Source organism: Phyllobates terribilis, unplaced genomic scaffold, assembly GCF_046119375.1.
Source record: "Phyllobates terribilis strain yellow unplaced genomic scaffold, ASM4611937v1 Scaffold_120__1_contigs__length_5212024, whole genome shotgun sequence".
In the NCBI taxonomy this organism is placed as follows: Eukaryota; Metazoa; Chordata; class Amphibia; order Anura; family Dendrobatidae; genus Phyllobates; species Phyllobates terribilis.
In genome coordinates, this window is record NW_027362880.1 from 1383751 (window position 1) to 1400479 (window position 16729).

Genomic DNA, 16729 nt, shown 5'->3' on the forward strand with positions numbered 1-16729 from the left:
GGTCGCCCCCCCGACGTGGTGTCAAAATTTTTTCCAATACCTGGTATTTGACTTGAGAAATACTATGTCCTGCCGTGATAAAGTGTTGGGGAATGGGTAACATTATGTTTTTGCACCGAATTGTGGACTTGTGCTTTGAAATCCTATCCCTTATGGGCTGTGTCGTCTCCCCCACATAGATTCGGCTGCATGGGCATTTAATAAGATATACCACATATGACCTGTCACATGTAAAGTACCCCTTGATGTTGTATAGCTTGCCAGTTTGTGGGTGGTGAACAATGCTACCCCTGAGGACATTGTTGCATTGACGACATTGGAATATGCCCATTTGGGATTCTGCAAGAACCGTTGTTTAGGACCTTGGTGCGTTGTGCCCAAATCGGCATGTACCAGAGAGTCTCTAATATTGGTTGCTCTCTTAAAACACGGTAGGAATGGTTGTTGGAACGCAGGGATCGTGGGATAGCCAGTTTGTAAGATGTTCCTGTGTTTCCTAATGGTTTTATGTAAGATGTAGGCGAAGGGGTGGAACATGTGAACAAAGGGGATTCTGTCCTTAGTGTTTGGACGATGAGTTCTGGAATTCGACGCCTGGGGATGCAAGAAGCTAGGTGGATAGCCTCATTCAGTGAATTCGGTCGTCATTTCTTGTAACATCTGATTGCAGATAGTTTCACTGGACACAATCCGTTTGACCCTCTGAAATTGTGATGTAGGTATAGATTTCTTCATTGACCTTAGATGATTGCTAGAAAAGTGTAATAGGCCATTGCGATCAGTAGGCTTGGAATAGAGGTCAGTTGTTAGGTGACCCTGTGTATCCTTGAACACCATGGTATCAAGGAAACTAACATGGCTTGAATCATATGTCATGGTGAAGCTCAAATCTGGCCATGTGGAGTTCAGTGTGGAGAAAAACCTCTAAGGATTCCAAGGGACCCCCACCATATGCAAAAGATGTCGTCTATGAAACGTTTCCAGAGAATGGAATGTTCTTGAAAAAGTGTATTAGAGTAGACCACCTGACTCTCGAAGGCTGACATGTAGCTATTTGCATATGGGGGGCCACATTGGTGCCCACCGTGGTGCCCTTCGCCGAAAGGCCTTAATAGGGACTATGACCTACTGGCCTTTATATAAGGTTTTTTTTATGTTTGGAGTTTGGTTCTCATTGAACAATTGGTATAGAGAAACTTGTCACCCAGGGATCTTACGTGACCTTTTGTTGAAATGTATCTTACGTTTGGAAATGTGGTCTTCAATTTGAATAGGTCAATAATATACAAGTTTTGATCTCCATATCCTACTCGTATATTGTCTCCTTTATTGCAGATTATTCCTCTCTGGTACACTCTTGTCCCCGGTACTGGATCCTTCTTTACTCCATCAAAGGCTTTGGCTCATGCCCATGGGGTCTTATGCTCTATACTGGTGGAACGCACGTTCTCTCTCCCTGGCACTCAAACTTCCGGCTCACTGGAATGCATTTACACCGGCCTGTGGAAAGCAGAGCTTCCTGGGAGCAGAGCGTCACTTCCGGTGACGTCACACGTACACTTCCGGAGTTCACACTACACAGCCCTGCGGAATTGGCGGCGATTGGACAGCTGCTCTCACTATTCCCGCCCCCCGCCTTTAGATACCATCCTGACCCTGAAAATGCGCACAGCACCAGGAACTAGAGGTAGACACCGCTTTACTCTAAGCCACTAAATGCAGCACCACTTTATAACCAGGAACTAGGGGTCACAGGTATGCTACGTCAAGCTCTATTCTGTTTATCTCTGCCTCCACAGTCCCTCTCAGCTGTTAACTCTGAGTCTGCCACTCTCTGCTCTTTTCTGCAGACCCAAACAACCAGTGTCACCATATCTTCACACTTTTGAATTCCTACTTTTGAATACCATCCAGCAGTCTAGTAGATGTCACCTCTCTTCAATTTGTATATATACTTGCTCTATACTATTGTGGCACCCCAGGGGTCTGGTTGCCACAGTAATATAAATATTATGTCTGAGAGCAAGTGGGAGGTTTCTCTGGTCAGGAGCCCTAAGCATGCAACACCGCCCGCCCAGACCTGGGAGGGGAGGAATCTGCCCTTATAAACTGGGTCTGGGGCGGGATTAGGAGAGTCAGAGTCTGGGAGTCAGAGCCTGGAGAGGAAAAGTGAGAACTAGGAGCTCTGTAGGAGCAGGAGTGAGTGCCAGGGGCAGGAAGCCAGATAGCTCGCCCTGGCTGAAGACACTAAGACCGGACACGGAGTCCGAGGCTGTGGGGACATCCAGGTCCAGCAGCAGAATCCAACCGGCAGGGGATTTTAGGTCCTCTGGCCATAAAAACCCGGAGGCACGGTCACAAGCAAGGGACCAGCACCGCCATCGTGGAGCGGAGGCTAACAGGAGGCCCCAAGTCACCGGCCATACGGGTGAGCACCACACGGTATACTCAGGGACGTGGGCTACTTCTACCCGCATACAGCAAGGTAGCCCTACAACTCCACCTGGCCAGGGGAGATCCTGCTTGCTCACAGACTGACCAGGCCCCTACTGCTAACCAGTACTCCCGGGAGGGTCGGCTTTATAACACCAGTAAAAACCCTGAACTGCACTGCACGGACTCTGAGTTATTCCTACTGCGCTCGTGCACCATCACTCCCATCATCCACACTAACTGCCCTGAGGCTGTACTCCTCCCGTGGGGAGTCATCCCATTCTTAGCTGCACACATAACACCGGCCTCAGCGGTCTGCCTTGCAGCGGCGGTCCCCACTGACCGCAATCCACGGGTGGCGTAGTCGGACAATTATCATACTAATACGATTGCCACTGGTTTGACCACCCTGGGCACGGACTGGGTCACCGCCACACGGAGACTACAACCCCCAGCGATCCGGCTCTGGGTACTCCCGCACACGTGCATCCACAACACAGGCCCAGGGGGCGCGTCAACTTTTGGCGTAGTTGGCAGGATTCAAACCAACCCGCCCCAACGGGTATTGCGTGCCTGAAAAAGACTTTTGTACTTACCTGAGAGAAGCTTCCCGCCATCTGCAGCCGTCTTCCCGCCATCCGAAGCCGTTCCTCGCCATCGTCGGTTGGTTCCCGCCATCCGCAGCTGTTTTCCAGCCATCTGCAGTCGGATTCCTGCCATCGGACGCCATCTTCAGGACGCCGCGCGGGAAGAAGAGGGGCGTGGACATCGAAAGCGCGCGAGAACTGAAGCCCCGCCTTACGTCTTGACGCTGCGCAAGGTCCTGGAAGGGAGGGAGAGCGACGCTGACGTCACAGGAGCGCGACGCAAGGTCCTCGACCCCGACGATCGACTGCGGAGCCGCGGCCTACGGAAGAAGAACATCGCAAGGTAGGCCACGGTCTACTAGGGGGGAAGGAGGATGTCGGATACCGAGGGGAGCTCCACTGCCACACCGGCCGCCAGCGCAACCGCTGCTGCGGTCATGCCATTCACCATGCCCTATATCCCGGGGGCGACCTGGCTACCCCAGTACTCAGGGGAGTCACATACCCTAAGTGACTTTAGGGAGAGACTGGATAGCCTCTTCCAGGTATACCCCCTCACGGAAGAGCAAAAAGTGAGCATCCTGGTGGCCCAGTTAATCGGGGCAGCCCAAAGGGAGGTAAAGTCCTGGTCACCTAGGAAGAAGAGGCCTGTCAGAGAAATACTAGCCCGGCTGAAAGACACATTTGATACCCGAATCTCAGCCGAGATAAAAATCAATCAGATTTTACGGGTGCAAACAGCGGACACACGAAAGTATAAGAGACTATGCTCTAAACCTACAAGAGGGCCTGAGAGCCATTAAGCAGGCGGACCCTGACAGTGTGGGGAATGAAGACAAGCTGTTGACCGAGCAATTTATTGAGGGTCTACTGTGCAATGCCCACCGAACCCAGTAAAGGGCAATGGCCTTACAGGACCCTGACCTGGACTTTGCACAGTTCAAGGACAGAGCCATCCGGGTGCTCTGAGAACTGGCACCAGGTGGCGCTGTGACCCACAGGCGCCCTGCTATCACTTATCACCAGGACGCGGCGCCCTTGTCTGCAGGGCCTGTGGGAGCTGATGCGCAGGCTTTGAACAGTAACCCAGCTACAGACCTGCACCATCAGGTCCAAAAGCTTACTAAAAGCGTTGCCGCGCTAACCAGAACTGTGCAGTCTTTGCAGGTTTCTGCTCCAGGAAAGATCCAGCTGGCATCTGGACCGGAGGACGTCCCGTGGCACCGACAGAGGAAGATCCCACCGGCCAGAGGAAGACCCAGTGACAGATACAACGAGGACGGACAACCCATCTGCCGCCGCTGCAATCAACCCGGACATATGGCAAGGTACTGTCATTTAAACGGGCACAACCCCCAGGCATAAGATCAAAGGGCCCATCGAGCTGGCGTAATAAATATGTAGGGGGACGTCCGGTCTTGCCTGTGGCACTGCACGGCATTCCTATGAGTGCCCTACTGGACACTGGGTCACAGGTCACCACCATCCCGTACGTGCTCTTCAAGCGGTACTGGAATGACTCGGACATAACCCGCTACCCAGATGACGACCTAAGCATTATCGCCAGCAATGGTCAGCCCGTGCCACAGATAGGATTTAAGGAGGTGACCATCAAGGTCGGTAAAGTTGAACTGCCGGCACAAGGACTGATCATTGCGGATATTGACCGTCGCGAGAGTCACCCAAAAATAACCCTAGGTACTAATGTAATTGAAAACTGTCTTGCAGAGGTGATTCTTATTTTGCAACAGGTTGCCAAGAACGCCAGTTCCAGCCAGCAGCGTGTCCTCCAAAAAGAGATCCGGGCACTGATGAAACGGCAACAGGTGGAACTATCTGGTGGTGAGATTGGTAGCGTAAGAATGTGTGACCCGTTCCCTATTGCCATGCCCCCGAAAAGTGAGATGATGATTTGGTGCTGGGCAGCTATTGGTCTAAGAGGTAGAGACTACCAAGCAATGGTAGAACCCGTCTACTCAGACAGTAGGCCCACCATTTTGACCGCACGGGGGGTAGTCGATGTACGCCATGGGAGGGTACCAGTCCGCATCGTAAATATCGGGGAGAGAGAAGTACACCTGGCCCGGTATGCCACGCTAGCCAAATTGTTCACCATCAACCAGAACTCTGTACAGGCCGTGGAACCCTTGCCTCCATCTCAACCAGAGGAAGGTAACGGCTCTAAGAAACCAATGAAGGACTGGTGTCAGCAACTGCATTTGGGTACTGACTCCACTCCCTCACACCAAAAACAGGGAGTCTATCGGGTGGTTCAAGAGTACGAAAGAGTGTTTAGTAAACACCCGCTAGACTTCGGGCGAGTAAAGGGGGTAGAACATGACATTCCCACGGGAGACCATCCTCCCATAAAGGAGAGATACCGACCCGTACCTCCTGCACAGTATCAACATGCCAAGGGGATGCTAAAAGACATGAAGGAGGCAGGGGTAATTAGGGACAGCTGTAGCCCCTGGGCAGCTCCACTAGTCCTAGTGAAAAAGAAAGACAACACCATGAGAATGTGTGTAGACTACAGGAAGGTCAACCGTATCACACACAAAGATGCGTACCCGTTACCAAGGATAGAAGAGTCCTTAGCTGCATTAAAATCTGCTAACTTCTTCTCTACTTTGGATCTCACTAGCGGGTACTGGCAGGTTCCTGTAGCAGAGGCGGACCGGGAGAAGACCGCATTCACCACCCCGATGGGTCTCAGCGAATTTAACTGTATGCCGTTCGGGCTCTGCAACGCACCAGGAACCTTCCAACGGTTGATGGAATGCTGTCTGGGACACCGGAACTTCAAGACGGTCCTATTATACCTGGACGATGTCATCGTCTATTCCAAGACCTATGAGGACCATCTGGAACACCTGGCGGAAGTGTTTGAAGCCCTGGCAAACTATGGCCTAAAGATAAAACCCTCAAAGTGTCATCTACTGAAGCCGAAGGTACAGTACCTGGGACACGTGGTGAGTGCTGACGGAGTGGCTCCCGACCCTGACAAGATCACCGTGATTAAGGACTGGCCAAGACCATCCAGCATAAAGGAAGTGCGGCAGTTCCTCCGGTTGGTAGGCTACTACCTAAGATTCATTCCTGGTTTTACCAAGAAGGCAGCTCCTATGCAGGACCTCCTGATAGGCCAGTCCAGGAAGGCCAAAAACCAGAAGCCACCCTTCAAATGGGAAAAGCTGGAAGAGGAGTCCTTCCGCCAGCTGAAGATGGCCCTCACGGGGGATGAAATCCTGGCGTACCCTGATTACAGCCAGCCCTTTATCCTCCACACGGACGCAAACAACATCGGGCTAGGAGCCGTACTGTCCCAGATCCAGCAGGGGAGAGAACGGGTAATTGCTTACGCCAGCCAAAAACTGCGACCCACAGAAAGAAACCCTGAGAATTACAGCTCATTCAAGCTAGAGTTCCTGGCAGTAGTGTGGGCAGTAACCAAACGTTTCAAGCATTACCTTGCCTCTTCCAGGTTCACCGTGTACACGGACAACAACCCGTTGATACACCTGGACACTGCAAGACTGGGTGCCCTGGAGCAGAGATGGATGGCCCGCCTGTCCAACTATGAATTCACGATCAAATACCGGGCAGGACGCTCCAATACCAACGCGGACGCCCTGTCCAGAATGCCAAACCTACTGGACGGAGGGGAAGATCCAGAAGAACTGGAAGAGGTCGAACTCCCTGCATTCCACCGTCATGGGATTACCCAGTATTCCCACCGTGTGAGGGGCCAGCGATCTGCTATGTTCAACCCCTTACCCCACTACAACTGGGCGGAGACGCAAGACAGTGACCCCGCAGTCCGTCTGGTGAAGGAGATGCTGACCCAGATGCTCGGGAGGAGACCAAACAACTATGGAAAGAGAAAAGTAGACCATTTCTCTACAAGGAGAAGTTGTGCAGCAGAATGGTCAATTCCCGGGCACATGAACTGATCTGGTAGGTTGTGGTACCGAGACGGGACGCAGCTATGGTGCTGGAGGCCTACCACGATGGAGCAGGGCACTTCGGATGGAAGAAGCTGGAATTCCTGCTGCGTGAACGGTTCTACTGGGTAGGCATGAGAGGAGCCATTGAGAGATGGTGTAGCGACTGTGGCCCGTGCAATCTAAGGAGAAGGTACCGTGCCAGCCAGAGGACTCCCCTGCAGTCCATCATCACCAGGCAGCTGCTGGAACTGGTCGCTCTGGACCATGTTAAACTGGCCCCAAGCAGAAGCGGGTATGTCTACGCCCTAACCATCGTGGATCACTACTCCCGGTTCCTGGTGGTGGTCCCTGTCAAAGACTTAACGGCTCAGACAGCAGCCAGAGCCTTCCAGCTGCACTTCTGCCGTCCGCACGGGTATCCGGAACAGGTGTTGACAGATCAAGGACCAGCCTTCGAAGCGGAGGTCTTCCAGGAGTTCTGCAACCTGTACGGCTGCCGGAAGATAAGAACAACGCCCTATCACCCACAAACCAATGGACTCTGCGAGAAGATGAACCAGGTGGTGATAGATCTGCTAAAAACATTGCCCCTGGAAGAACGCAGTCTGTGGCCTGAGAAACTGCCCGATCTGGTGGACCTGTATAACCACATCCCGGTAGGTTCCACCAACTGTACCCCGGCTTACCTAATGCGAGCAAGACCTGGTAAGCTGCCTGTTGACCTGGATATGGGAGTCCTGACACCAGAGGACACCTCGCCAGAGGCAGACTGGGATACAGAACGGCAGCAGCAGTACCGGAAAGTACAGGAGAGCGTCGAGCGAAGTCTCTGTCAATCAAGAGAAAGGCAGGAGAGGACTTATAACCAACATGCTCCCGCTGTTCCCCTGGTACCTGGAGAGTAGGTCTTGAAAAGAAAAAGGCGGCTCCATAAGTTGGACGACCAGTGGGAAAAGGACCCGTACACCGTACTGCCCTCAAGCCACAATAATCCAAAGGTGTACGTCATCAGCAGGGATGGAGGAGAGACCACAGCCACTGTCTCCAGAGACCACCTGAAAAAGTGCCCCGAGAAGTTGCAAAGCACTGATGAAGATCAGGAAGACCCTCAACCCGTAGAGGAAAAGGAGGAAATGATCAGCACCGTACTCGGAGACTTTCCCCGATCCTGGACACAAGTAAACAACGCTATCGTGGTGCCCGTCCTCACCTTTCTCCAGCCAGCCCCTCAAGTGCCTACAGAAGACCAGGTAGAGCTGGAAGAGCAGCCGGCCCAGGAGGCAGAGGAGTCCACACCAGCAGTCCAGGAGGATCAACCCTCTGCTAGTGGTGAGCCTGCCGTACCCCTAGTGAGCCAAAGAGTGTGCAGAACCAGTTAGTGAGCTCCGTAGGTCCACTAGAGTCACTAGAGGTCAGATGCCCGCTCGCTGGAGAATATAAAGTAAAGCACTGTAAATTTACCTGTTTATTGAGAAATGTTGATGGTTTTTGTTGTTGCCTGTTATTAATTATGTTTCTCAGTTACCCTGCAGGGTTCTTTGGACTAACAGGTTATGGACGCTGGATAACCGGAACAGTTTTGTAGATAGTTGCACATTGTGCCTCTTGAGAAGACGGCCGCGGAAGAGAAAACCTGTCTGGCGTGGCCTCCTTGCGGCCCAAAGTAGCTAGCTTCAGCCTTGCAGCCACGCCCAAGGCCAACGCAAGGGGTTTTCTTTGGACAGGTCCCCTACTTCGCTTAAAGTTTCACCTCGGGTGATATGGACACCCGGTTACGGACACGCCGTGACCTCTAAAGACTAAAGCTGCTTGTAAATATGTTGTTGTATTATTGTTATACCCTGCATTTATGTTTCTTTAAAAATGTGTTTAGTCCCGGAGTACTAAAATTTACTAGGGGGGAATGTGGCACCCCAGGGGTCTGGTTGCCACAGTAATAGAAATATTATGTCTGAGAGCAAGTGGGAGGTTTCTCTGGTCAGGAGCCCTAAGCATGCAACACCGCCCGCCCAGACCTGGGAGGGGAGGAATCTGCCCTTATAAACTGGGTCTGGGGCGGGATTAGGAGAGTCAGAGTCTGGGAGTCAGAGCCTGGAGAGGGAAAGTGAGAACTAGGAGCTCTGTTGGAGCAGGAGTGAGTGCCAGGGGCTGGAAGCCAGATAGCTCGCCCTGGCTGAAGACACTAAGACCGGACACGGAGTCCGAGGCTGTGGGGACATCCAGGTCCAGCAGCAGAATCCAACCGGCAGGGGATTTTAGGTCCTCTGGCCATAGAAACCCGGAGGCACGGTTACAAGCAAGGGACCAGCACCGCCATCGTGGAGCGGAGGCTAACAGGAGGCCCCAAGTCACCGGCCATACGGGTGAGCACCACACGGTATACTCAGGGACGTGGGCTACTTCTACCCGCATACAGCAAGGTAGCCAGGAAAGAGTGGAGATAGACGGGGAGGCCTACAACTCCACCTGGCCAGGGGAGATCCTGCTTGCTCACAGACTGACCAGGCCCCTACTGCTAACCAGTACTCCCGGGAGGGTCTGCTTTATAACACCAGTAAAGACCCTAAACTGCACTGCACGGACTCTGAGTTATTCCTGCTGCGCTCGTGCACCATCACTCCCATCATCCACACTAACTGCCCTGAGGCTGTACTCCTCCCGTGGGGAGTCATCCCATTCTTAGCTGCACACATAACACCGGCCTCAGCGGTCTGCCTTGCAGCGGCGGTCCCCACTGACAGCAATCCACGGGTGGCGTAGTCGGACAATTATCATACTAATAAGATTGCCACTGGTTTGACCACCCTGGGCACGGACCGGGTCACCGCCACATGGAGACTACAACCCCCAGCGATCCGGCTCCGGGTAATCCCGCACACGTGCATCCACAACACAGGCCCAGGGGGCGCGTCACTATGATGTATCCGCATTAATGGGGTTTGACGAAATATTATACACTGTTTGACAGCATGTTTATTGTTCAGGTTAAACAAGAGATATTATCATGTTATTTCGCTATGATCCATTTGTATATGCTTTTTTATTTTATTATTATGCTTTTATTTATTGTTTTGTTCTTTGTGCTATTTCCAACAGTTACTGATGACGGTCAGATCGACCGAAACGTTTACTTTTGTTTTTGGACTGCTTAAAAAAAAAAAAAATTCTATAAGAGCCATTGAGTGCCGAGGTTATTCTCAGTTACAGTACAGGTTTGGACCCAACTCGAGCACCTCTGTCCGGTAGTGCAGCGGTTATTATCTTATACTGGAATCGGCATTAGCAATTCTGCAGGAGATATTTATTTCACGTGACATGAGAAACAACTACTTCATGATGAGGCAACATCTTCTACTACGGCTCTAAAATTATATTTGGCCACAGTCCGTCACTTACTACATCACCTCCGGCCGTCTATATGAATGTTTCCCGTCTTCCCCGGACTGTAATCTATCACGTTAGATCTCATGTCTGATTCAGACACAGAAGTTTGAGGATTTTATAAAAGCTGTTTTGTTTGCACAAACACTGCAGACAGAAATGATTTGATACTAAAGTCTCCATGTACAGTGTATTATGGAGTTTACTTCTGGCCTTAGACTTTCCTATATTACAAGAAAAAAAACAGAAAAAAGCAGATATTAAAATGTTTCAAAAGAAAATTGGCCCCAACAATTCTTGTAAAAAGAAAAAACATGCAAAAATCAGAAGACACATTTTGTTCTTTTTTTAACAAGTTAAACATTTGTTTTTGGTTTTATATGAACTCTTTTGGGCACCAGAACATAGATGTACACCGCAGGGATGACACAGGTGTGGCTGCAATAAAATCCCTGGCAGTTTAACCACTTGCTCCTGCAAAAAGCAAACATGGCATCTAAAGCCCCGGTCTCACATAGCGAGATCGCTGCTGTATCACGGTTTTGGTGACGCAACAGCGACCTCACCAGCGATGTCGCTATGTGTGACACTTTGCAACGATCAGGCCCCTGCTGTGAGGTCGCTGATCGCTGCAAAGTGTCCTGGACCATTTTTTGGTCGTTGCTCTCCCGCTGGTCAGCACACATCGCTGTGTGTGACCAGCGGGAGCAGCGATCAGGCTGGTAACTATGGTAAACATCGGGTTACTAGGGGCACACGCGCACCTAGTAACCCGCTGCTTATCATGGTTACGAGCCTGCTAAAGTGAGCGGTAACCTCACGCTCACTGTAGCAGAGTGGTAACCATGATAAACAACAGGTTACTAGGAGCGCGTGTGCCCCTAGTAACCCGATGTTTACCATAGTTACCAGCCTGCTCCTGCTTCAGCAGGCTCGTAACCAGGAGCAGGACATCGTGGAACGATTCTTTCCACGATGTCGCTGCTCCCCTGATCGTTGGTGAGCCTGCCTGTTTGACAGCTCACCAGCGACCACATAGCGACGCAACGATCCCTGACAGGTCGTATCGTTGTCGGGATCGTTGCAGCGTCGCTAAGTGTGATGGGGCCTTAAGAAGGTGTGACAGAGTTCAGCTGAACGCCCCTCCTCCTCCCCCAAGTACTCAATAGTATGGGGCTGCCTAGTTCCTACAAAAGTGAAATGCCTAATAATAGTGTCTGGGCCTGCAATGTACGAAAGTCTATTAGGTCAGGCCAGAGGCAGTGTTCCATAAGTTACCTTTTAACACCCCGATAAACATTAGACTAAAGTTGCATGGAAGCATTGATTTTTGGGGTTTTGGTTGACTATATAATGTATTTGGGGGCCTCCCTACAGTTGCAGTCAGTTATACAAACCACAGGAAAGCTGGAATATTTGTGTGTTTGGGGGAGTCTGGAGAGATAGCCGTCTGCCAAGTGACCGATCAGCCAACACTTATCTCATGTGTATGGGGACGTTACTATTGCACAGGTAGTGATAATACACGGCACTACAGTAGTACAGTGCATCACCTGAGAAATCAGAGACTTCTGTGTTGTATGATCACACTAATGAGTGTTGTTTAAAAAAGTTTTAAAAAAGTTTTAAAGTGAAAATATCACAGTTCTAGCAAAAATAAATATTCATCACTATAGGGAAAACATGCATATAATGGGAAAATGGAGAGGGAGGTCAGCTCACTGTTTATTCAATGCACCTTGTCTGAAGATCACCGCATGGAGCCGCCCTGGTCAGGGACATTTCAAGGTTCAAGTAGAGAAAGGAGGAGAGATGGATTCTCCAGCATTGTCTATATTGTTAAAACCTCACATTTATTGTGAATTCATAAAAACTGTTGTGATGGCATACCACCAAGTGCCCACATACCAAACCAATGCTTATTCCTGATTTACAACATGTGAGTCTCTGTGATACTTTTATATCCTTCCCTTTCCTGGGTGTCCAGTGATTACTGAGTTCTTCCCAGACAATTTAACCCTGTATTGTATGGAAGAAAAAGATAATACACAAATACAACTCATGCATGAGACATTCAATAAAATCACTGGAAGTCAAAGACAAATACAATTAATTGTACTGTAATATTAATCCTGTCTGATGTTCATTCCCTGTGGGGCTCTAGTGAGTAATTTAGAAATCCAATGACTCTGTTTAAGATTTTTCTTTTCATATCTCCACCTCTTAATGATTTATAAGACTTTTCTATTCCTAATATCTGAAGGATCTGATATCCCCTTTATGTGTTTGTGAAAAGTGTCTTGAAACCACAGACAGGTTTAATGCTGTGGGATTGATTGCGTCAGATAAATGTCTTCTAATACATGTTTATAGCGGATCTGACGTCCATCCCACATATTGTAGTTTACTCTCTATACACTCTATTAAATAGATGACCTCTATAGTGTCACAACTGATGAAATTGTGTATTGCAAATTGCTGTCCGGTTAGGTTTTCTTCAAATGTGTCGGTTATTAACATAGTTGCATGCTTTACAGGATGTATGTCCACATGTAAAAAAAGCCCTTAGAGGATAACCAAGCCACCAAATACTGGCCCATAAAGACACACTTTGTCACTCTCGCATTCCCTACTGATTGAACCCCTGGACCAGTCTAAAACACGCTTCCAATGTCAATGGGAGAGAGATCTGAGTTGCACTTTAACAAGGGATCAGTGGAAGCAAATCTTCACCTTGACACACAAATCATCAATCAGCTCACGATTTCAGGAGGCCAGCTATAAACTGCTTTCTCGGTGGTATAGGGTCTCAGCTCGCCTACACTCTATATTCCCAGATGCTAGTCCCATGTGTTGGAGATGTGGGGAGGAAGAGAGTGACCTACTACATATTTTCTGGACCTTTTAGTAACAGAGAACCCAGGTACATAATGGCTGGAGGTACATCAACACCCATAAGCAAGAGTGTGCCACAACAGCAACATCACTCCAAAAGACATATGAAAGCAGGAGACAAATGGGGTTTTTTTTAGATGTAATTAGAAAAAAATCTTACATATCTTATCATAAAAAGTCATGTAAAGTGCATTAACCACTTCGCATCAGAGCCTGTTTTTGCCTTCGTGACCGGGCCAATTTTTTCAATTCTGACCACTGTCACTTTATGAAGCAATTACTCTGGAACGCTTCAACGGATTCCACTGATTCTGAGAATGTTTTTTCGTGACATATTGTACTTCATGATAGTGGTAAAATTTCTTTGATATCACTTGCGTTTATTTGTGAAAAAAATCGGAAATTTGGCGAAAATTTTGAAAATTTTGCAATTTTCAAACTTTGAATTTTCATGCCCTTAAATCAGAGAGATATGTCACACAAAATAGTTAATAAATAACATTTCCCACATGTCTACTTTACATCGGCACAATTTTGGAACCAAAATTTTTTTTGTTAGGGAGCTATAAGGGTTAAAAGTTGACCAGCGATTTCTCATTTTTCCAACAAAATTTACAAAAACATTTTTTTAGGGACCACATCATATTTGAAGTCACTTTGAGGGGTCTTTATGACAGAAAATACCCAAAAGTGACACCATTCTAAAAACTGCACCCCTCAAGGTGCTCAAAACCACATTCAAGAACTTTATTAACCCTTCAGGTGCTTCACAGGAATTTTTGGAATGCGGAAGAAAAAAATTAACATTTAACTTTTTTCACAAAAATGTTACTTTAGACCCATTTTTTTTTATTTTCACAGGGGTAACAGGAAAAAATGGACCCCAAAATTTTTTGTGCAATTTCTCTTGAGCGCGCTGATACCCCATATGTGAGGGAAAACCACTGTTTGGGCGCACTGCAGGGTTCGGAAGGGAAGGAGCGCCATTAGACTTTTTGAATGTAAAATTTGTCTGAATAATTAGCAGACACCATGTTGCGTTTGGAGAGCCCCTGATGTTCCTAAACAGTGGAAACCCCCCACAAGTGACACCATTTTGGAAACTAGACCCCTTAGGGAACATATCTAGATGTGTGGTGAGCACCTTGAACCCCAAGGTACTTCACAGAAGTTTATAACATTGAGCTGTAAAAATACAATTTTCACATTTTTCCCACAAAAACGTTTTTCATCCCTTAATTTTGCATTATCATAAGGGTACTAGGATAAATTGCACCATGAAATTTGTTGTGCAATTTCTCCTGAACACGCCGATACCCCATATGTGGGGGAAAACCACTGTTTGGGCGCACTGCAGGGTTTGGAAGGGAAGGAGCGCCATTTGACTTTTTGAATGTAAAATTTGTCTGAATAATTAGCAGACGCCATGTTGCGTTTGGAGAGCCCCTGAAGTGCCTAAACAGTGGAAACCCCCCACAAGTGACACCATTTTGGAAACTAGACCCCTTAGGGAACTTATCTAGATGTGTGGTGAGCACCTTGCACCCCCAGCTGCTTCACAGAAGTTTATAATATTGAGCCATAAAAATAAAATTTTTACATTTTTCCCACAAAAAATGTTTTTCATTCCCTAATTTTGCATTATCATAAGGGTAACAGGATAAATTGCATCGTGAAATTTGTTGTGCAATTTCTCCTGAACACGCCGATACCCCATATGTGGGGGAAAACCACTGCTTTGGTGTACGGCAGGGTTCGGAAGAGAAAGGAGCGCTATGTTGGCTGGGATAGGCAGCAGACACCATGTCACATTTGAAGAGTAACTGACATGCCGAAACAGCAGAAACCCCCACAAGTGACCCCATTTTGTAAACTACACCTCTCAAGGAATTCATCTAGGGAAGTGGTGAGTATTTTTTAATTTTTACATTTATACCATTGGGCAGTGAAAAAAGCATAATTATATTTTTACCACAAAAAAATGTTTTACCCTCAGATTTTACATTTTCACACAGGGCAATGGGTAAAAATGGTGCCGAAATGTGTCACACAATTTCTTCTAAAAGTGGCAATACTCCATATGTGGCTGTATCGTACCGCTCAGCCATAAGGCGAGATCTGGGGGGGACGGAGCGCTATTTGACAATTGGAGAACAAATTATTGTAGAATAGGCATTTGGATTTGGGAGCACAAAATTTTCTGAATTTCTTTTGGGGGGCAAGGGCCATTTCGCTTTTCCAGAGCCTTTCTGCTACCAGTAACTTGGAAGTCCCTTATATTTTTAACAGATGGCGGACCTGAGTGGGGACTAGCTTTTTTTGAGGACTGAGTTGAAGCTTTTGGGTATGTGCACACGATGCAGAAATGCTCAGGATTTTTTCCTGAGCGTTTCTGCATCTCTCTGGCAGGAAAAAACGCATGCGGATTGTACATGCGGTTTCCTGCCAGGGACATGCGGAAATGAAGTGGTCTTCACTTTCATTTCCGCGTGCGGGTTGACAAGCGCTTCCCAAGCGATTTTAGCATCACTTGGAAAGTGCTTGTCAACTTCACACTATATAAATCCATGCAACCGGCATGGATTTATATAGTGTGTGATGTCAAAAAATAGAAAATAAATCTATACTTTACCCTCTGATGGCCCCCGGTGTCCTGCTTCATCGGTCCCGGCTGCCGGCAGTGAAGACTGTAGGACCTTCCGACGTCAGCGTCACGTGACCCGTCACATGACTCTGACGTCAGCGAAGGTCCTTCATTCAACCCCGAAGTGCGCGGGAAGCCGGCAGGACGCAGCGCGGGCCGTCAGAAGGTGAGAATATATATATTTTTTATTTTATTCTTTTTTTTTTTTAATGGTACCTGGGTCTGGATGAGAGTCCTCTCATCCACACCCGGGTACCATCCGCACATTAGACCGCATGAAAAGCGCATCAACATATACAGTGATGCGGATTCCATGCGGTCTAATGCAAGTCAATGGCGGCAAAAGAGCAGCGTTTCCGCAAAATTAATTGACATGCTGCGGATTTTTGACCGCAGCGTTTATGCTGCGGAAAAATCCGCATCATGGGCACAGCACATGCGGATTTCAATTGGGGAACATTGCTGCCCTTCTACCATGCGTTTTTCATGCTTTTCCGCGGCGTTTACGCAACTGCAAAAACGCCGCGGAAACGCATGAAAAACGCATCGTGTGAACTCAGCCTTTATTGGGAACATTTTACGTAACATTTATCCGGCGATCTAGGCTGAGCACTTACATCGGGGTTTCCATCTAAATTTCCAAGTGATGTAATTCAGATGAAACCCCTGCGGGATCCATTCACTGTAATGAGGCAGCAGAGTTACTCTGGACTCCGTCTGGCCTCTGTTTAGTGGTGTCCTTTTTTTCAGAAGTGCACAAAACTGTGGCCAACCGCACTTTTATGCACGCCTAAAACAAATGACACCGTGGGATCACAGGCCAGACGGCATCCACAGTGGCC

At 48.4% G+C, this 16729-nt stretch overlaps 1 protein-coding gene across 1 annotated transcript in view; it reads right to left on the reverse strand.

Moving 5' to 3' along the window:
* Positions 1 to 16729, reverse strand: part of LOC141201639 (uncharacterized) — a 34560-nt gene that overhangs the window by 6801 nt on the left and 11030 nt on the right. The window lies entirely within an intron of this gene.